Here is a 23266-nt window from a genome sequence, read left to right on the forward strand (position 1 = left end):
CCTGTTGAAGGGTGTCCGGCAAGCTTTTGGTACCACCTGACCTAGCGTGGCTGAGGGTGTTAGCAAGTCGCTCCTGACTGGTTTGCCAACGTCTTGGAGGCTGGGGAAGCCTGGTGTATCCAGAAATGTCTTCCCTGTCTGACATGCCCTCATGGCAAGCACGTCAATTTTACGCCATTGAGATGCTTGCACTCCACACCCCTTCTATGTGTACTCAACAACCACGTAATAGTCAAAAGAAAACAAGTCTACGGCCATGCCACCCTGAACAAACCCGATCCCTTCTGATCTCGGAAGCTAAGCAGGGTCGGGTCTGATTAGTACTTGGATGGGAGGTCACCTTGGAACACCAGGTGCAGTAGGCATAAAAAAAAATAATTAAAAAAATAAAAAATAAGGAAACAAGAGTTAGCTAAGGGACAAAGAGTCCAGCCATGTATGGCGACCTTGAAACTCAACGCCTGCATGTGATCCAATGATGAATCATACTGTCTGAGACCCACGGTAACTTCACGGACACACTGTTACCATACGAACTTCCTCCGTCAGCTCTGCTCTTCTCTCAAAAACTTTTCTTTAGGATCACACACTCCTCTGTGGCCCAACCATTTTCCCGTCTTGGTTTTCCATTGAAGCACAAATTACTGACCCCATAAGTCATTTATTTACAGAAGCTTTGATTTCTTCAGTAAGCATCTTCAAGCAAGAACAAGTCTTTTCTTTTCAGCCATTGATATATTATGAAAGGATAAAATCATTGAGCTCAAATCATTCTGGAATAAAAATCCATTTTCTAACTTCTTATTTTTATATCAGTTTAATGAATTAAAGTAATTCCAAAAAGTCAGAGGACTCTGTCTAAAAAATGGACATAGGAGAAAGCTGTGTTTCTGAGCATCAGAAAATTAATTAGGACAAACAAAAAGTCCAAAGTTTTGAAAGATTCACAGCCAAAAAAATGCTAAAAATCTCCATTTTCAAGAAGAAACATCACATAAAATAATTAGATACTGGTTCCAATAACTCATGGGGTGTCCCTTAGAGTTTATGAAATTTTCCTTGGCTTCTGTGAGCATTTTCTATAAAGTAGAATCATATCACGTATGTAAATCTAAGTTACAGTTGGTCCATGAACCTCACAAGCAGCCAAGTACTATCGCTCGCCCCACCGTGTGTCAAGGTCTCATTTCTTTTACACAAACAAACATACACACCTGTATTAACCATAACAGAGGCCTAGCACTTAAAAAAATAATAAAGAAAGAAATTTTGAAGGCAAGAGAAATATCTCCAAATTCTCCATTTATCTCCTCCTTTATCATAGAGGATGGCATATAAAAACCTTGAACACTGTATAGATGCCACTCAGTTTACGTCCCGGCAAACTTATCATAAGTTGAAAATATTATAAGCCTAATGCACTTAATATACCTGACCTATTGAACATCATAGCTGAGCCTAGTCTAGCCTTAAACATGATCAGATGCCTACATTAGCCTACAGTTGGCCTTCTTCTCACCAGAAGCAGGGCACACGGACGTGTGTTTTGTAGACACGATGGAATGGGAAAACACAGACACCATGTCCAAATAATGCTGGCAACACAATACACTGTGGAGTGTCAGCTGTTCACCTTCGCGATCGTGTGTGGCTGACTGAAGCTGTGGCTCGCTGCCCTGCCCAGCATCACGGCGAGAGTGCGCTACTGCCCGTCGCTAGCCTGGGAACCCGTCGAAATTCAAAATGTGAAGTACGGTTTCTACTTGAACGCATATTGCTTTCACACCGTCATAAAGTCAAAAAAAAAAAAAATTTAAGTGGAACCACCATAAGTCAGGGACCATTGGTACTTTACAAACCACAGGATTTTTAAGGATAATTCAGTGCTACCTGATTCTGGCCATTTCGCTGACTGGCCACAGAACCTACCTGGCGTAACGGGAATCTCTCCATCCTGTTCTGAGAACACCTTGCTCCCTGATTCAGCTCCTCACAACACCGCAGAGATGGTAATAGCAGGTGGTACTATGTCCCCAACAGCTTTCACAGTGCCTGGCACATAACAGGTGTTCGATAAGTACTTATTCGACAAACGAGTTTGGGAGGAATCAAAACGGATACCTTGGCTTAAGTACTAAGATGCAAAAAGAACATGGCTCAACCCTAATGCCCTTTGGGGAGGCCATGGATCAATAAACTGTGCCATGGTCCCAGGATAGCATGCTGTGTGGCTATTTAAAGCAATGAGAGATTTAGAATAGGTCTGGATAATAGTAGACCACAGAGAAGAAATAACTCATATATGCATGTATGTTATTAATTCTCCAAAGTCTATTACTGAATGGGAAAAAATAAATTCCAGGGTAACATAAATGGCTTGACTCCCTGTGTATAAACAGATTTTTCAATTCTGTATAGTTTCTGTGAACGTGCATATGGTATATAGATGATGTCCAGAAGTATATCTCTAAGAAAAAGGACAGTGAGTAAAAGAAGACTTTGCCCTTATATGGAATGTTCTATTTGTTATATGGAGAATTCGTCTTTTTCAAACAATTAATATCACTTATTTAAAAGCACTGAATGGGTGATGATCACAGAGGCTTACCCCGTTCAGCTCCATTATCTGCAGCCTTGCTGTCAATAGGCAAAGGCAGAGCTGCCCCCATAAAAAGCCCCTATCTCTCTCCTCAGCTTTCTAGAAGCCTCTCCAAGCTCTTCTTCCTGGTCACTCATTCTTCCCAAGCCTCTTGCTCTGATACTTGATCAATCCCATGCCCACGAACTCATGCCAGCTGCCACCCCCTATCTCTGCACACCCTGAACCCACACACCCAGGGTCCCAACAGCCAGCCCTGGCATAGCTCCTGGAAGCTCCTGACCCGGGGAAAGATGTGGTTCTGTTGCCATGATAAACATTGGTGAGATCAAAATGTGAGTATCAGTGACTTTCAAAAATATAGAAAGCACAAGTACTTTTCTAGGTATTTTCACACATCGTATCAATCTTTACAACAGCACTCTGAGGTCATGTCTGTCAGCTTCATAGATGAGGAAACTGATCCCAGGGAGGTGAATAGCAGGCCCAAGGCGACAGAATGAGTAACTAGTAAAGCAGGCTTTACAATCCACGCAACCCTCCAAGCCTTTGCTCTTAACCATCACCATTCTACATCTGCCCAGCCCTGGGGAGGAGCACAAGCCACGGCAAGAAGTCAGCTGCTCAGAGGCACCGTGCTGAGACATGATAGCAGAGACGCTTTGAAAGCTAGATTGAGGAAGAATCAAAATTGTACACTAAGGTGTTTGCACGTTGTTTATTAGCAAGGCGGAGCCACTAAAGCTTATAAATGAGGGGGTGCTGTAAGTTCTGTGCTTCAAGAAGATTAATCTTGTACAATGGATTGCAGAGGAGAGAGAGAGAAAGAGACCATTTAGACGTTCTCTATTAAAATAGCCTAAGCATGACACGTTAAGGGCTTAAACTTGCTGGTAGAAAGTAAGGGTTTGGGATTGCTTCAAAAGGATTCCTCGTCTCCCCGTTTTGTCAGCTTAGGCTTTATGTTGGAAGTCTGTATTTTTCCTTCAATGGGAAATTATTCTTCCCCTTCCTATTTTGGAATTTGCTCCGTCCTAAATCCCTCCCACTGTATTTAAACTTTTTTGTGCTCAACACTAAGCTGTGTTGCAGTTACGTATTAGGATGCCTGAAAAATACTCTCGATGGCTCCAGAGCAAAAGTAAGTTGGTGATTCAGAGCAGGGAGCGTTAAGGTTAATTACCTAATAACTTACTACAGTAAGTACATCTGTAGACATTTTGAATTTCACTAATTATGGTGCTGCACAAAGTAAACGACGCTTTATTCATGTTCCAGCTGTGGGGACGTGTCAGGGGGAGACTTCCTGTGATTTATAATCCTTGCTTTCCCCTGGAGCACAAGCCACTTGATGGGAAGCTGGAGAGACCAGCATAGTCTGGCAGACTCCACAGATCCGTTCAGTAAAGACTTCCCTTCAAACGACCATGAAGTAAGCAGCCTTTACTGCATCGCCGAGCATGCCATTCAGAGAAACCAGGAGCAATGCCAAGGGGATGGGAGGCGCCCAGGAGCTGCCGTTAGCACCTGTGCAGGAGGGAGGCTTAACTCAAGTTGCTTTGTTTTACTTTTCAGAGAAAGAAGGATGCTCAGTTTAAATTACGAAAAGAACAGGACATCGGCTCAGAACAGATGGCAGCCACGTCACCACCACAAGATAAGACCCTAACGAAGAAGGAAGCCAACCTGCGGATCACAGACAAAAACCCTGATAACAATGTTCAAGCTCCTGGATCCAACCATGCCTGAAGCTAGAATGTACTGGAACTGTTTATTTCATGAGCCAATAAATTACCTTTTTGGCTCATGAAAGATCAGCTAAGGCTTTCAGAACTTGCAACCTACAGAGCGCTAGTCTATCACAGCTTAGTCTGTGATGCATAGAAAGCACTTAAAAACTACTTCTGATTATCGAAGGCTCCCATACTCACCCCAATTCTCAAGCCGTGTTTATTTTCCAAATTAACAGAGGTCCATAATAAGGGGATTCATTTCCTAGTTTCTGATGGTCCCGATCTCGATCACCACTCTCCACTAATAGAAAGGCCCAGAGACATTTAAAGCAATAGCAATTCAGGGCAGAGTGGGGGCATCAAAAGAAACCAACGACCTTGGCCTTTGACCAGACCCCGGTGATCTGGAGGCCATCTGTCCTGGTGGTGTGGCTAGCCATTGCCAGTGCAGATTAAAACTCCTCGAAGACAGGCTCTTTGCTCATTCACACCGTCAGAGTGTGAAGCTTTGCATTCTCTTACCTTTCAGAGCTCATTCACGTTGCAGGGTCTGTGCAGTAACCCACAGGCCACACCCCCTCAGGCCAAGGTATCACTCGAAGCTTCCCGGATGTGGAAGCCACAGCTGTAAGAGATTAAGTGACATGACCAAGTCTCACACCACACTCCTCAAGGAGGATCAGGAATCTGAATTCAGAACCTAGGAAGTATGTCCCTCCTTCTCCATAACTACAAGTGTCTGTCACAGGATCGTGCATGGAGGCGACATGGTCAATTCCGGTTGCCTGGCTTCAAGCACTGCCCAACCATTTGCTCAGCATTTCCCCTTGAGACGACTATTTACCTTTGGGGGATCTCTTGTCCCTCACCCCTGGCATAAGCTAGTAACAGTCCCCCGTCACGAGCTACTTTAGGTTTAAATGAGATGACACCTACAAGCACATCTCACACCAAGCCCGGGACAAGGGCGGATTTCACGAACGCTTGATAAATCTGAATCTATGGGTACCAATCGAACTCCTCCAAAAAAAAATATTGACTGGACAGTTCTTCCTGGAAGACTCACATAGAACACTCACAGATGCTCTGGGCAGCCTGTTTGAATGAGCAAAAACTCAGAAACAAACTAAAGAGTGTCCAGCAGGTAGGCAAGGCAAAGTAGGGTATATCTCTTCAACGTAGACGTCTACCTAACAATTAAAAAAAAGTTTCCAACTCAATATGTCCTGACACACCAAGATCTATAAGACATATATCCAAGCAGGAAAGAAAGTGACAATTATATGTGTAAAAAAATTAAACAATATATATTTCCAAAGGATACACATGGAGATGCGCTTAAAAAGAAGCTTCCAAGGGTGCACACAAAACCCATGGTATAAGCGCTGAATTGAGTGCAGGGGCCAAAAAAAAAAAATTACCGTATCTACTGTGTTATAATTTTTAACAATGAAACTTTGGTCATGAATTACTTATGCAATTAAAAATTAATGACAAGGAAACACTTGAGGCAGTTGAAAGTAACCACAGATTGCTTCAAGCTAAAGGTAACCTGCTTAATCCACACAGTACTAAAATAAACAGGAAAATAGGAAAAGAAGACACATTCAACCATTTTTTGAGGTATAAAACAAAAGGGTGAGAAACAAGCTGATTGAATTTTTTTTTTTTTTTTTTTTGCTTTTAACTGGCTGTGTCCTTTATACACAGTGCAATTATCTTTCCTCAAAATATCATCACTCAGTTGAATGATCCTGCCACATGAAAAATAGGTTTGGCACAATCGTTGCATATTGTTGGAAAATTATCATCAACTTTCCTTTCTCTTCGAAAAAAAATTTCACAATGATACTGATGAGTCCTGTTGTTTTTCATCTAATACCTTAACCCACTTTAAACCCATACTCTGTACAAAGTCCTTGAAGTGTGACATTAATGGTGGAAATATCCTTATGAGACAGGACGTAGCATCCAAAATACGATCGTGCTGGACTCGCCCCATGTGGACAATTGCAGGGTCCCTTGACCTACTCTGACCATCACGCTCATAGCTACCTGTGCCCCAGAAGGTCTGCCTCATAATCCCCGCTGCGGACCCTGTGAGTTTCAACTCTCATAACCCCTACTTTGAGTTCCAGATCACTTGGACCAGTTTGCAGACGTTCAAGTGCCTTCAAATGCCTATGGCCGTTTATTCTATCTCCTTGGCTGACTTGGCTCATTCTCATGGCTTTAGATACTATCTTTTGGCTACACAAATTTCTTTAGCCCAGATCTCTAGGTTCACCTAACCTGTGGCCTCTTTGATGTCTTTACTTTGATGACTCGTGTGTTCCTCAAGCCTAACACGTCCAAAATGACAACTGATTTTTCTCTCCTAAATCTCTCCTCCAGTTTCCCTCACCTTAGTTAGTGACCTCAATGCCCAAAAAGTAGTGATGTGGGTGTCACTTCTGGTTCTACATTGTCCCCTATCCATTGCCCACTGTCCCAGCCCGGTAAAAGCCACGATCACCTCTAACCTGGTCTGCGGCAGCACCTCCCGCACCAGTCTGCCCATTCCATCACCGCCTCCCTAGTTTTCACAGTGTCACTCCCCAGGTTTAATCCTGTAACTCTTCATCAGAGTCAGCCCATGACATTAGAGTAAACCCAACTCTTCATCAGAGTCAGCAGCACTAGAGCCTGTGTAACTCCCAAAACATATCATCCATCCTCTCCCATCATCGGCCCACTTTGATCCCCTAGACCTTCTAGAACATCCCAGAAAACAACCTCTTTCCCGCCACATTTCCCCTCCTCTGGGTTTTTGCATCTCGGGTTCCTTTTTGCCCTTCAGGTCTTGATTTCATATCCCCTCCATGTAGAGCCTTCCTTGACCAACCCTCTAAACTGGGCCCCGTTTGTTGGAGCAGCCACCTTATTTTTGCCTAGCACCAATAACGAACTTTAATTACACGATCCATCATCTGTCTCCTCCATGAAAACGAGAATCTTCTCTATCTCGTTTTGGCTGCAGACCCTCTACCAGACTCCAGATCGGACACACAGCTGAGACTCAAACCATTACTTGCAGAATAAATGCATCAGAAACACATTTGTGGAGTTCTGTGCTATGTTTTCAACTCTTTGGCGGGGGATAAGGGTGAAATACATTGTAAAAGGCATAGAATCAAACACCATAATTTTTACCCTTAAGTACAGTGTATTTTATTTAAAGAGACAGAATCTTCACAGTGAAACATAAGCCAGTCTATGCTTGAGTAGTCCATTTAAGCATGAAAATCCATGTTCTTGGTCATGTTGAGTTGACCAGATGACTCACGATGGGGCAGGACCAAAAAAAAAAAAAAATGGTTTACTTATGAATGAAAAGGGTAAAGTTACAGAAGTTGGAGAACTGAGAAATGATGAGTTCTGGGATATTCAAAAACAGTTTTATGGAGGAGGTTGAATTTATACTAACCTAAGACAGGTCAGATTAGTTAATACTAAATCACCTGCAGCTATGGCCTCGTGGTCCTGGAATAATGTAAAAAAACTAAGAGCCCATTTGTCTGCCAAACAGTAGGACATTTTATGATCTCTACTACCAAGGGGTTTTGGCAAGTTCCCAGAACTTGAATTTGAATGTGACATTGTCATCATGAACTTAGAAGTTAGCAGACTCGCACGTCCACTCCAGCCCGTCCTCCCCTTCCCAACCCAGTCCCTGGCTCACTTGTATTTTCTGGAGGCTGAAGAGAGGGAAGGAACCAGGTTGGCTGCCGTCTCCGCCCTCTGTCCTCAGGATTCTCTTCTCCCATCCTGTCCTTGACAGCTCTAGTCATTTTGGGATTCTTAGCATCATTCCATAGTGGTGACGAATAGGGCCTTTGCAAGACAGCTGGTGCCCCACACTAACCCTCAGAAATCTTACCAGCTAGAGGCAAACAGATGTTCTTCACCTCGCCCACCTTGTTTTCCTAGGGCTGTAACTGGTCTGAGGCTTTGGGCATGTTTGCTTAACAGATGTATCCGAATGCAAATTAACTCATAAGGGATGGGGGGGAGAAATTAACAAATGAGAAATGCAAACATCTGGCCACATTTTCTATTGTAAAAATGCTATGCAGGAATGAACGAGAGAGGGAACAAAGTTCAAATATTTCCTATCTTCCTGAGTTCACAGCGAATGTTTTCGTACTAGACCTTCGTGTGATCATTAAGGGTATAGATCAAGAAATTGATGGGGCATTTCAAATGAAGAGAGGGAGAAATTTGGGATCGAGGGAGAAAGCCCTAAGTTTGGTGCATTCAAAGGACGGTAAGGAGAAAGGATGGTTCCAAAATTTCCATACAGTAAAACTGGGAGAGCGGCAAGAGAATTGGACTCAAGCTGTGCACTCATGGCAAGTTCACTGTCTGTGACCCAGAATCGCTTGCTCGCGTAGGCTCACTGGACTGTTAGAAATTACAGAAGGGGCTAAGTTTCACCCAGGCCGCCTCTTGGCACTACTAATACTGAAGAGATAAGAGGCAGGTGTCGCCAAACCGAAGATGCACCTTGGAGTAGAATGAAGGGAGGGCTGGAGACCCCAGCTGGAGGTCAGGAGCAGGTGAATGCCTGGAGTATGGCGGTCACGGTGGGGAAGGAAGGGAGGATACGAGGCACCCTCCGGGGGAGACTCAATACGATGCAGTGACTGGATACATTTAGGAGACGATGGAGATAAGCAAGTCGGAAATTCTCCAATGTTGGAGACTTAGCAGGGACGTCAGGAGGAGACACGGGTTTTAGGAGCATGATGATGAATTTGTTTCTCCACCCACTAAATGCAAGGTGACAGCAAGATATGCAGCTGAAAATTCCCAGTAGGTTATTGGAGATAAAGAACTCATGCCCAAACAGAGCACCTGGTGTTTGTTCTAACAGCACGGACTGAAAAACTCACCTGAACTCTTTGCTGAAACCTTCGAAGCTTACAAATGATCTGTTCTCAGTTCTTCGTGATGCTGAATTATAGATGTATAACCCCAAGGCTCGTGACACCTAAGACTTTCTAAACAAACTGGCTCTGAATGCAAAGAATCACAGGGTCTGGAAATGTTTGGGAAATACCCCAGTTCAGCCTGGATTTGGGTACTTGTCTCTTACCTTTATGATACTTATCATATATGAGTTTTACTACCTATCGATCCATTGCAATATAGAACTTGCATACTGCTAGCAGTTTCTCATCTCTTTGTAAATCAAGAGTGGTTTTTTTTACCTAAATAAATTTACAAAGTCATACCACTATAAGTGAAAAAAAAAAATAGCATAACTTGTCATAAATAGAATACTGTGGTAAAAATAGAGCTAATAGGGAGAAAAGCATTAAATTTAGCTGAGTATTAGCTATTATAGTAGACTTTTTTTGTTGTTGTTTTTGTTTTTGCTTTTTTCTCACATCCAGCCTCTGAAAGTCCTTCCTTCATGAGAAAGTCCAAACTGTAGGGTCTTGACCTCCAAAATAGATGCCGAAGGAAGATATAGAGTTCTCTCCTCAGTGACATATAGGGGCTTTGCAAGACAGCTGGTGCCCCATACTAACCCTCAGAAATCAAGTGACTTAGACTTAGCCAATCAGATGCTCTGGCTCATGACTTTAAAACTCAAAAGGACTGAATCAAGGACAAAGGAGTGGCCATGACAAAGTCACGCTGAGGGGCCCAAGCAGGCGTGTATGTTGTACATACCCCACCCACAGTGGCCATGCAGCCCATTCTTCTGACATGCTTCTACTTAATTTCTCAGATTTCTCAGACTTTTTTTCTTTGCTTGGTGATATAGTGGGTTGAAAAGTGTCCCCCTAACATTCATATCCACTTGGAGCCTCAGAATGTGTCATTATTTGGGAATACGTCCCGGCAGATGTAATTAGGTAAGGGTCCCAAGAGGCGACCCTGGATTTGGGGTGGGCTCTAAGTCTAATGATGGGTGGCCTTCTAAGGAGACAGAAGGATCTAGAGACACAAAGAGAAGAAACAATGTGAAGATGGAGGTAGAGACTGGAGTGATACCTGGCCAAGGAAGGCCAGGAGCCACCAGAACTGGAAGAGGCAAGAAAGCGTCGCCCCTAGAGGCTTTGGGGAGAACGCGACGCTGCTGGCACACTGATTTCGGGCTCCAGCCTCCACAGCTGCCAGAGAAAGTGACGAAGGCTGAGATCCAGTTTTTCGTTGAAATGAAAGTAGCAAGAGTTAAAGAGCCGTTAATGGCAAAATAGCGCCAAATCGAGACTTTCTCTTGGTGGCAGATAGAAAGACGGAAAGGAGGTAAAGAGTAAATGATCTTTTCTGATTTAATATCATCTGACGCCATGTCTCTTTACTGCCTGAAGTCACCTGCATAACACCAGCGATATGGCCCGCGTCTTGGGAAATCGTGATTTAGTAAAATCTCCCAGCTTTGCACATGGAGAGATTGCGGCTTGGTAAAGCAGAGTAAAAGGACTTGCATCCGCCCCTACAGATAAAGCAGTAGGAAAGCCAAGTTCATCGCCCCATTCTTCGTGTTTCCCGTTTTCTCTTTCACCACACTTCACATCTCTTCTTAAGGCTATATTAACTACATTTCTAGCTTCTGTGAACTTCATGCTTTAACATCTGCCCTACCTTGTAGCCTGGCAGCCTCGTGCCAGACAACCCCATGATACGCCTCGGTCACCTGACCTTGGCCTCCAGCATCCCTCGTTACCACCGCTCACTGGGGCGCTTTTCAGACACAGAGTCCAGCCTCCACCCCCTCCCTTATCAAGCTCTCACACTCCAGGCCACTATCCACCTGCCCTGATCAGTCCAGGGTCAGGTATTAGACAACTAGGGACAGTCCCCACACCCCCAGAGACTGCTGAAATCATTCAGACTAGCCAGTCCCAACCTGTTCCTCCCTCGGGAGACCACGAGAAAGGCTCCTGACACGGTTCTTCCTTCTTCTGCCTCTGGCCAGCTCTAGTGCTTGTCACATGGCCCCGTGTGGCCCCCTCCTCTTGGCAACTGTGAGTAACGACCTGCGTTTTCAGTATCAATCGTCTCCTGATCCGTTAGCCTTTAGTGTACCTCAAATTTCTATTACTACACTAGATTGGTACCGTCTGCCATTGGCCACCATAATGGGAACAATTCCGAAACCCTGAACACTCCTGGAGTCTATTATGATGAAATTTACTTCTTTCACTATTGTTCCATTTTCGAGGACTATCTGGTGCATTTTTCACACACCATGTTTTAGTATTAAAGCAAAAACTCGAGTCGTAGAGAAGCAACGTGACTCTGGAGGCAGCCGGTGTGGTTTAAACCCAGCCTTCGCCACTAACGAGTCGTGGCAACTCGGTCAGCAACGAACCCCTCAGGGCCCATTTTCCCATCTGTACACGATCATTCCTGGCCGTACCACCCTCATAAGGTTTTTATGAGGATTATAGGACCTCGTGCAATTAAAGCACAGATATACTGCTAGGAAGAGTAAGGGTGGAGTCCAGAGATATAAAAATAACCAAGTTCATTGTCTGCCTTCAAGTACTCCAAGCCTAGCTTATTTTCAACGCAGGAGTTTGTTAACATTTCAAGAGAGGACTCTCTTGACGTGATGAGAACCCTAGCTTTCCATTTTCATCGAGCTGGATCTTTTACGCTCACTCAGAAGTCACGATCTGTTCATGGCGCCTGAGAAAACACTATCGCCCATGTCACTGCACCTGTAGGAATCATGGTGGCCGTGTGACGATACGGCTACCTTACATCCAGTCAAAGGTCCCAGTAACTCATGATAACTCTGTAATGGTTTCACGCGGGGTCTGAAAAGAAAGACTATTTTCCCGAAACATTTTACAGAGGCATTCTTCCAAAGGGATTCATTCTTGGTTGGAACTCTTTGGCATGTCACGGGATCATTTATCAAGTGTGTTTACAACAAAAGTCTCTCTCCAAACTTAGGAGGTGTAAAAAACAGCCCTTAAAGCGACGGAAATAATTCTAACCGCCAAAGCAAGCAGAGACCCTGGACAGTCAGCCGTAGGTCAAAGCAGACAACGTGAACGTGAGGGGGCCAGGCCAGGGCTCCGGGAGTCATTTTGCTCTTCAGAGAAGCATGTTGCCTACTTACTCACTGCAGCTGAAAACTCGAGCATTACAGCACCATGACAGTTCTTTTAGCTCCCTGTTTCCATCCTAATTTAAATACAAAATGTGAAGCCTGCTAAAGGCTCCACGAGTCTCTTGCGTTTCTTCATGTCTTGTGAGCAGAGGCATTGACTGCCCTTGTCACAGGCTATTCTCTCATGCATTCTGTATAGCGAGCGGCCTTGGAAGGTAGAGATGGTGTTTCCTTACAGAGCAATGTTCAAAATAATAAAACTAATGTCGCCCTCTGGAACGAATGGCAGATATTGCCCATTATAAAAGAGTTGGGTTTTCTAAACCTGGGGTTTCTCCCTTGGAACACGACCCATGACCCGCTGCAATATGCTGGCCTCGCCTGGACCTCTTTGCATCGCCCCGTGGGAATCTGAGCCCAGAGAACCAGCACAAACACTGATGCTCTGGTTTCTGCCATCACTGTGAGTAGTAAACTGTCTTTTGCCTCTGACCTAGGAGTCTCGTGTCTTCTGCGACATCTGTAAAACTGTGGCAGGCCCTGGATTTGCTTGAAAGTAGGGGAGAGAAAAAAAAATCTCAACCCCTTCACAGTCCTTGACACATTGAGATCATTAATATTCTTTTATCAGTTGAAAGTTGACTTGCAGGAGCTTCTCGTTGGACCTTTGAAGGCTTCTTGAACTTACGGTGTAATTAAAATGATATGCCTGCTGTATGGAGATAGCTTCTGGACAAGTCACCTTAAGCCCTTTTGGAAGTGAACTCTTCCTAAGTCCCCCCTACACAGAAGCTCACAGACCCTCTACTCCAGCTCCCCCAAGCTGGGGGAAATTCCAGAGCCCTGAAGACCTCAGAATCAGGAAAGAAAGAGCAAAGAAAGAAAAACGACAGAGATTATTCTAATTCTTGGCAGTTTTGTCGAGAGTCAGCCTTGCCAAATATTTTTATTTAATTCAGAGTCGAGAGACTCCAAGATTCAATTTATGACTGCACCTTTGGTAAGAGTAAAAAAATAAAGAACAACTTTAAATCTTTTGTTTCCTATTTTGATTTATTTCAGACCAATCTAATTATCATGACTAATTATCTTGCTTAAATATGCTATTAGACTACCAGAGGTCCTTAAACCACAGCACACTGACAAATCCAGCCCATTGTCTGTCTCTGTAAATAAATTTTCACTGGAACCCAGCACGCCCGTTCACTTATCACATTTATGCTACGACGGTGAATAGTCAAGACAGACCAGATGGCCCACTACGCCTAAATATTTATTATCTCACCCTTTACAGAAAACGTTTGCCGACCACTGGTAAATCCTCACTTTCTCTCGGCCTCCCTTGCTGCCTGAGTCACCTTCCTGAATGACAAAGCTGATCCCTCCTTAGCGAAGGGGTCTGGCGTCTCCCAGGTCGCCATACTCTGAGACCCAGCACTGCCCTCACGGCCCGAGCAGCCTTTCGCTCTGCCGACCCCTGCCACTGCATACCCTTGACTCCTGCATCCAGTCCAGTCCTCTCCCCTCCCCCAGGATGTTCCAGGTCTTCACCCAGCTCTGTACCTTTGCGGGCAATATTCCCTTTGCCTAGAAGTTTCTTTATCAGAGCACAGCTACTTAGTGATGGAACCTATATAGGTCACTTCCCTTTCCACTGACAAAGTATAATAATGGCTATTTATTACATCCTCATGGTAGCCAGGCATCACCCTAAGCCCTTTCTGTGCATTATTTAGTGACCCCTGATAAAGCCCTAGGAGACAGTTCTTATTATTCCCAATTGATAAATGAGGAATGCACCTGAAAAGACTTGCCTAAGGTCGCTCAGCCAACAAGTCTCACAGCCAGGATTTAAATTCATTTGATTCTGGCTTTAGGTCAATGACTCAGTAAGTCAGTGAATGAACAGATCCCGGGAGACTCTGAGAGAGGGCCCTGGGAGGGGAGGGGGCGGATATTAATGAGCCGAAAACATGAACGGCCACAGGACACCCCCTCCGTCAAGACAGGAGGTTCCATAGAACAACCTGGAACAGGGTTACACCCTTTTAAAATTACTCCCCGAGGGCCCTTTAGCTGAACCACATCTTTAACTCTTTTATGAAGACACAGTAAAACCCCTCACCTGGGTATTAAAGCCTCGCAAAAAACAGCTCCTTCGGTCACCTGCTCGTGTGCATTTTCTCCCTTGCAGCTTCGCCCCCGACATCAAGGGGGAGACGCTGGCAGGGGACGGTCCAACCCAGACAATGTTCATCAGTGAAAGGCGCTATATTAGAGTAAACACAGAGCAGCCTGCCTCCGGGAGCCAGCCCTGCAACCAGACCCACAATTAGAGCCGAATGGGCAATCTTCTCTATTTAAAGGGAAATCGATGCCATTGATCGGGGTCCCATAAAGGCAGCCGCGTCTGGACGCATTACAGATCCGACTGCTGCAAAACACGGTTTTGAAAATAAAACACACAAAAATCACTATGAATGTTTTATGGCCAAACATGATAACCGGCCTACCCGATGGGGAAGCTAAAACGTGCTCCTTTCATCAGGGGAATGGGGTGCGGCGCCCTCCGATGAGGTCTCTGCTGACGACCCTCACTCAGCAAACCCCTCGGCGGCAGGTAATTTGCTGGAGGGTTTTATTTAACGGTGAGGATTTGAGTGGATTTCTTGCTCCTTATCCTGGGGTTGCGCACAGCAGTCAATTAAATTAGTGCCAAAACCTTAAAAGACGCCAAGGTAATCAGTTTAGGGGGATTTAGGCCACACGGGCTCCAGAGCTGGTTTGCAAGGCGATCGTGAGTCTCCAGTCAGCTGAGTTTGAGAATTACGCCTTTCTTCCCTGGGAGGAAGTTCACTAGTGACAGTCAGGCTGATGGACTAGGGAATGAGCTGATTTCAATTTTAACAGCATCATTCCGGGCCGGCACTAAATTGTAGTCTTCGTAGCTGTTATCAGAGAGTCCGGCTCTCAGTAATGAAAGGGACATGCACCTTGCCAACGCTGGTGGACACAGGGGCATTTCAACGCATGAGTTGCTATAAAGTATGCCAAAAAAAAAAAATGTTAATGCCGAGTTGAAAATGTTGCATAAAGATTTTGGTTTCTTATGAGTATTGCAGATTTGGAAAAGGCCACCAAGCCAGACACCAAAAGCTGCTTGGAAAATATTTATCCTGAAGCCGCGATGTTCCTGGCAGACTTGCAGTTAAGAGGGAGCCTGGGGAGCCCCAGAGAAGGAACGATTTTTCCAGGTGAGGCGTGGAGACGGAATTTCAGGTGTTTCTCCATTATGTGGAGGGGCGGGGCTTTCGTGTTGCCTATGCCTTCATCATCTGACCTGGCAATAGCTCCATCCCATTAAATCCGATGCAGGGAAAAACAGAGGCCTCAAAGGAAGAACTGCAAAAAAAAAAAAGCAGCAGCCAATTTTCCGGTCTCTAAATGAAAGCGAAGCGGAAGGAAAGCCGTAAGGCTGCAAATAACTCCCAGGGTCCTGGTGAAGCGACCTCAAGGCTTGAGCAGCCAAACTACAAATCACAACTGAACTAAATAAGAACTAAGACTGTGAGCACAAGAGCTAAAGCTCAGCTTCGTTTTGTTGCTTTGTGTGTGTGTGTGTGTGTGTAATATGTAAATTCATTCATTGATTCAACCAGTGTGTTGGGGGCACCTACTATGCGTCCGGTACTACTCATAATGCGGACGATACAGCAGTGAACAAAATGGAGAGAAACCTGTGCCATCGGAAGCTTACACTCTGCAGGGAAAGGTAACGTGCAAGTGGTGAGCATAGCACGTCAGCATGTAGATACGCCACAAGGCTGCAGCCAGCACCAAGAGCATCCCTGAATCATGTGAAAGGGCCCCCTGTAGGTAGAGCAGTTAGAAAGAGCGCCCTCTAATTTTAATTCTAATTAAGGTGCAGATACTTTCCTAGCTGGCTGCTGCAGACCTGCTTTGGAGAGAGACCTTGTTCTTTAATAATTCAAAGTATCCTCTTCCACTGTCAAGTGTCTTGGTTTGGACAAAATAATCACATGATCTCCTACATATGAAAGACATCTCTCGCCATGTCCAACGCGGATTTTCCCTCCGGTGTTGGAATAAGTCGCTCCTCCCTTGGTAGAACCCCAGCTAAGTAGCAGTTCACATTTAGAGGCCATGCTGTATGAAATGTATAAATCACTAAATCCTAGAATGATCGTACGAGATGCTCGAAGATGATCAAATGGACTGAGAGTAAAGGAGTTGAACTTCTATCATGGCGGAAATGCAGTCATTAGAATCTCTGGCACGATCGGCTGCACAATTTAAATTCTCTCTCTCTCTCTCTCTCTCTCTCTCTCTTTCTCTCCCCACCTCTTCCCTCCCCACCCACCTCATGAACCACTTACCATTAAATTCTGGTAGGTAAACTGTGAATACGGTGAGACCACGCCGTATCTGTCTCATGAGATTGTAAGATTATACGTGAGAAACACTTCGCATAGTTTCTGAAATATAGTAAGCTTTCAGGGGGAGCTGTTATTTTTGTCATCATTACATATCGGTACCTCTGCTTAGGCATGGGTATATGTAATTTTTTCTAACAAGATTCTTGCAGATAAAGACAAAGAAAAAATGGCAGGGTTGAAGCTAATCTCAGAAGATTTTAATATACGAGGGTAGGTTTTCTGTTATCGTTGTTGATTTTTTGGATTTTTGGAGGAAGTAAGGGGTGGAAATGGCATTCCAAGCCAAAAAAAAAGAAAAAAAAAGGGCAAAGATGTGGAAGAATGAAAGTTGGTGCATTTCCGGAAGTGGCTCGTATTTCCAGCACAGTGCGGGCCTGTGAGTCACGGAGAAGGACAGGATGCGACCGACGAGAGTGGCTGGGCCATTTGGCAAAGATGGCTGAATGCCAGGCTGTGGAGTGTGAATTTCAACCGACGGGCAGTGGAGAAATTTTGAAGGTTTTCGATGCAGCGAAGCAATATCCTGACGACGTTCGATAAATAAAGCTAAAATAGAAACTTGAGTTTGACCTTGTTTTACCTTAATCTTCTTCCAACAGATCATCAGCTTCACTTACTCATTCGAGAAATATTTATTGATCTCCTACTACGTATCAGCCTGGATAGGATGCCGGCAATTTAGAGGTAAACAAAAATAGACACACAGTCTGCCGTCCATGCAGCCTGTATGTCATCTAGTGGGAGAGGTAAATATGCTACAGGGAAACACATGAAAAATCACATCATTTCATTCACGATCTGTCCGCTATTGGCTTTGCGGGTCTACCCTGTTCTCCCTTTTATTAATACTAGTGCCTTCCTTTTCTTTCTCTTTCCTTCCGTTTTGGAACCCACCTCGCTCGCCCAGGCAGTGCGGTTTGGGGGTTGACCTCCTCCCCACCCCCTGACCCCACCCAGGCTCTACGATACACATGCATCCTAGGCCTTGTCATTTGCCTAAGCAATTAGTTCGGAGATAAATAGGTGATGCCTATCTATCCAGTGACAAGACTATCGTGGGAACACTCTGCCAAAGAAAAGGACCCCCACCCCGAAATCTGAGCCGAGCTGAGAATGGCGAGCAGCCAAGAAGAAGCCTGGACATGTGGACAGGGATTGAATCTTCGTGACACCTGAATCCGGCTCTGCCTTAAGTGAGTCTTCTCAGCCACATGAGTCAATAAGTCTTTTTTTTTTTTTTTTGGCTTAAGTCAATTTGACTGGGTTTCTTTCACTGCAGTCAAAAACACCCTGACTAACTAGCCACGAAGAGAAGCGCAGGATGATGGGACGTGATCTAACACAAGACTAGATCTTCTCCATGTCTGTGCAAAACTCTGGAGTTTGGGCAGCATTGAGCGGGCGGAGGAGGCCGTGGACACGAGCTTAGGGACCACATGTTGGCCCAGTGCCTCCCACAGCGTATGCGCTTAGTCCTATTAGTGGAATGAACGGAAGCAAAAAATGGGAAATGCCAGTTTGGTTCCCCTCACCACTTGGATCCGCTCACTGCGGCCAACGTTTCTGCGTAACGAACCATCGATCTTTTATTCTCCCTGTTCTGTGAGTCACGGCTCTGCCAGGTGACTCTGCTGATCTCAGCGGAGCTCACTCACACATCTGGAGCCAGCAGAACGAGACCCGAATCCATGAGGGCAGTTTGCCTCTGCCCCACACGCCCCCACGCTCCCCCTGGACCAGCAGGACAGCCCAGCTCCAGCATTTTCATGGCTGGGGTGCAGGAGGGACTGTCACACCACATAAGCGTTTTTTCGACCCTCGGTCACGCCGCGCCCACGAACATTTCATTTGCTGAAGCAGATCACACGGACAGACCCGCGGTCCAGGGAAGAGAAATGCATTCTGCCTCTTTCAAGGACAGAACTGCCGAGTTGCTGCAAAAGGCACGAACACAGGGGCGGGGGGTGGGGGGACAGGGGAAGACGACACGCTGGGGGCATTCACACAGCTGACCGCGCCGCTTCACCTCCATGACCTTCCCCACGGGTGGCAGGCTCAGAAAAGTTAGATGCATCGTCCGGATATTACAAGCTTAGCGTTTACTGTCAAGAAAACAGGTGCCTCGGAAAAACAATCGGAGAAGCTCATGGGTGAAAGACATCCCAGCAGGGAACTTCCCGTAAGGCAGCCAGATCTGAGGCCCACCAGGCGGTCACTTATGGCCAGTGCTGTCTTCGTGCGCAGACGAGATCTGTGAACCGCTTGTAACCAGCAGCTACGGCAACGGTGACAGAATGACATTTTTGCGTGGATGCGATTACATTATGTAAGATTGCAATGCCCTCTTTGGAAGAGACCGTCTCCCTTGCTGACTCTGATGGTCATTTCAGGGCAGGTCCCTGTGTCAAGGCCCTGGGGGTGGCCTCCAGTCGACCACTAGCTAGGAGCAGAGGGTGCTCTCCGGCTGACGGCCACCAAGAAACTGACTTCTGCCAACAACCATGCAAATTTGGAAGTGTACCCTTCCTGAGTCAAGCTTTCAGATGAAAACCGGGTACCGACTGACACTTGATTGCAGCGCCTTGCGGAGGACCCAGCTGGATGGTACCTACAGAAGCTGAGATAATGACAGTGTGTTGTTTAAAATGTCCAAGTTCGTGGTAACTTGTTACACGACAAGGGGTCACTAATAGACTCACCAGGGAGGACGACAGGTGCTTCGTGGACACCCTCTCTCTAACCCATCAGAACCAGCCTGTGAAGGGGGCATTTTTATCATCACTGTTTTCATTTTACAAATAAGAGAGGGACCTGAGCGATTCCATCCTGCTTGCCCGAAGGCACAGCCGGCGAGTGGCACATTCAGGGTTCGGATGCTGCGAGCTCCAGAGCCCGAGCTCTTCCTCTGCTCTGGGCTGCGTGCCCGTTCTGCACCTCTGACCTTGCCCTCATCCTGCCCCAAATCCTTCAGTTGAGAGCAGTGACTTCCGCCACCTGTGGGTGCCAGTACTTACAAACTGTATTCTCTAACACTTATGTAGCACTTACTGTATGCCAAGCGTGTCACCTGCAATACTTAATTTAATCCTTTCGATGGCCTTGTGATGGAGGTAGTATTTTTTTTCCTCATTGGACAGAGGACACAGATGCCCAAAGGGACTAAGGAACACGCCCAAGGCCAGCCAGGTAGCAAGCAGAAGAGTCGAGAATCGGGCCCACGCAGTCTAACCCCTGAGATCATGTTCTTAACCATCAGATAATTAACAGCCTCTAAATCATAATTAGAACCCCCAAATTTGAGAATAATTAATTTGTTCAAAATGAATCAGATGGGATTCATCCCTAGGAAATGTCATTACACTGGACTGTGCAAAACCCTGGCTTTCTCGCGGGCAAGAAGACCCCCCGTCACGGTGTCGAGACAGGAGTTTAGGAACCGCTGACCCAGAGACCAGACCCCACGCCTCTCGGCCTCGCATCCCAGGCCCTCCGTGACTCCACCGTCGTCTGTAACTCCCATGTTAATTCTTACAATGCCCTCCCCGTGGAGCCCACACTCCAGCGAAGCCGACCGCCTTGCACACGCCCCACAGCATCTCTGCTCACTCTGGTTCCTTCCGCCACCTCCTCCTTGTCACATGACCTGACCTATCACTCATTCGAGGGTCATTCGAAATTCCTCTCAGAATCCTTTTTAGTTTCCTTTCCTCGAGACTTCGCCATCCACATTCAAGTTGGAAGCAAACTCTTTTCTCTCTAAACTCCCACCCTACCTCATTTGTATTTCCATAAGATGCTTCTCGCTCTCTGCCTGTGTCATAGGCATCCATGTGCCTACGGTGATCCCAATGTCAGTCACGATAACAACCAAGTTTTCTGCATGTTGAGTACTCGCCGTGAGTACTCCACATCGGTGCTAAGTGTGTTCACACCTCTTTTTGCTAAAGACCTGCCTCCAATGGGTAACATTATTCCCCTCCAATTGATGATCATCCCCCATGATTCATTGGACATAAAAGGGATGATGCTTGAAGAAAGGAAAGAGATGCACTTTTTCCTAAAGTTTACTGTTTAACAGAATTCCAGAAGCTTCAGCTCTTACAGCTTCACTCCATCCCTCACACATCAAACGCCACAGAAAATGGTCCTTCCATGTATAGCCTGAGTTGACCCTCACCGCCCCCCAGGGGAAAGGCTGCTGTGGGAGTCAGGTGATCTCTCTTCTATCACAATGAGTTCAAGCATAGATTGCAGTCAAGAGTGAATGTGTGTCCTTATTTTTCAATCTGACAGTGCTATTTGTGGGAATTGAACCTCAACATCTTTGGGGAACTTTATGCTCTTCCATCCCCAACTACGGTTCATCTGCGCTTTCTCATACAAACTGTTTTGTCTTAAGGACATAGCAATGCTTGTACCTATAATATTTTGAGTTGAACACATCAGATGTATCTTTTAACTCCTTAAAAGAAAAACTTTACCCAGCTAGTGAATAAGGATATGGGCTCCAGAATCCAAACTTGCCACCAAAATATTATAGGACAGTCCGTTATAAAACAAAACACTAAGTCTTTACAGAGTGTGTGTTATGTCTCTTATCGCCCTGCTAAAAACCATCATCCTTTCTTGCAGGATTTCATTTAATTCTCGCAATAAACTAGATACTCTTTTTCTCTCCCTTTACATGAGGAAGGTACGACTCGAAGAGGGTAAGGATTCTGTCCAAGATCAGATAAAGACAAATGGGAGAGGTGAGATTCGAACCCAGCATTACCTGACACCGAGCCCTGTGTTCTTAACCACGGCGCTGAGATGAGCAGGGGACACGTGCGGGGGACACGTGCGGGGGACACGTGCGGGGGACACGTGCAGGGGACACGTGCGGGGGACGGCCAAATCGCCGTGTTCAGAGCCTCAGCAGATGACAGTCAGAAAGAACCAAAGAAGGAGGATTCCACCTCCCTTTTAAGACTAAAAAAAAAACAAATCTTAATCAAATATTAAAACTGCAAATACACATACAATAAAAAGTAAAACTATTATTATTAACCACACTATTGTCATACTTAGAATATTACGTTTTTAAAACAAGGTCTTAGCTGTTAGAGAGACATGCCAGACTATCTATGAATAAACGACGTGAGATTTGCTTCAGAATGTTATGGGAGGAGGGGAGGTGACATGGATGAAACAAGCTCGGCCATGAGTATTTGGCCGAAGCTGAAGAATTGTCGCATGACAATTCTTTGTGTACGTGTTTAATATTTGTCTAAAATAAACAATTCTTTCAAAATAAAATCGAGAGACCTACAGAAATAAAAAGTAAGTAAATTTTCAGATCAGATCCCCACTTCCCCTCCCCGGGAACGACCCTGTTGCTTCTGCTCTGTTTCTCCAGAAAGATTTCGTTTCTACACAAACGACTGTATCCACTTATAAGTGGAAACATAGCGACACATGGCTCTTCCCCTGCTTTTCTCCCGGGAGGATGCACCGGATGTCTCCCTGGCCACACTGTGTGCAGCAGCCTCCCCCTCCCCCACCCCCATCACACCATCTTATTTATTTCCTTCACAGCACTTAGCAAAAAACCTCTACTTTGGGGCACAATGATTTACTTAGTTTCCCTGAATTGAGGTAAAATTCTATACCAGAAAATTAACCATTTTAAAGTACACGATTCAGTGGCATTTCTCAGGTTCACGTGCTCTGCAGCCATCACCTCCCTGCCCCCAGCCCCTGACAACCACTAACCTGCTTTCCGTCTCTATGGATGTACTGTTCTGAATATTTCATAGAAATGAAATTACACAACATATGGTCTTTGGACTCTGGCTTCTTTCGTTTAATATAATTTTTCATCCGCATTGTAGCATACTATTCCATCCTAGGCGTACATCCTATTTTGTTTATTCATTTGATGGACAATTAGGCAGCTTCCATCTCTTAGCTATTGCAAACAGCACTGCTATAACGTTCGTTTAGGGCAAGGTTTCCTAGGAATACCTGTTTTCCATCACTGGGGACTATACCAAGGAGTGAAATTATTTGTTGCTTCTTTGTCTGTTACAACCTACTTATTTCTAATCTGGCTCTTCTACTAGATTGTAAACTGCATGAGGTCAGAGCTGGCAGGGGCTCGAACTACCATTTCCTCCTCAGCCACTAGCACAAGGCCTTATTCTTAGTGGGAAAACAAATGAATGAATCGGTCCAGTACGCAAACCGGCGCACAGCACCACACAGACCTACCATGTTCTCTCTAAAGCTTGTGCACGGAGTTCCACGGCATAGACGCACACCGTAATTGTTGTCAATGTGAACGTGACCAAATCTCTCCTCTGTCCCAGATTCTCCA

General features: G+C 45.4%; 1 pseudogene; it reads left to right on the forward strand.

Moving 5' to 3' along the window:
• The first annotated feature begins 246 nt into the window (after positions 1-246).
• LOC120604009 (uncharacterized) lies at positions 247-365 on the forward strand (annotated as a pseudogene).
• Positions 366-23266: the final 22901 nt, after the last annotated feature.

This window comes from Pteropus medius, unplaced genomic scaffold (assembly GCF_902729225.1).
Source record: "Pteropus medius unplaced genomic scaffold, Ma_sr-lr_union100, whole genome shotgun sequence".
Classification (NCBI taxonomy): Eukaryota; Metazoa; Chordata; class Mammalia; order Chiroptera; family Pteropodidae; genus Pteropus; species Pteropus medius.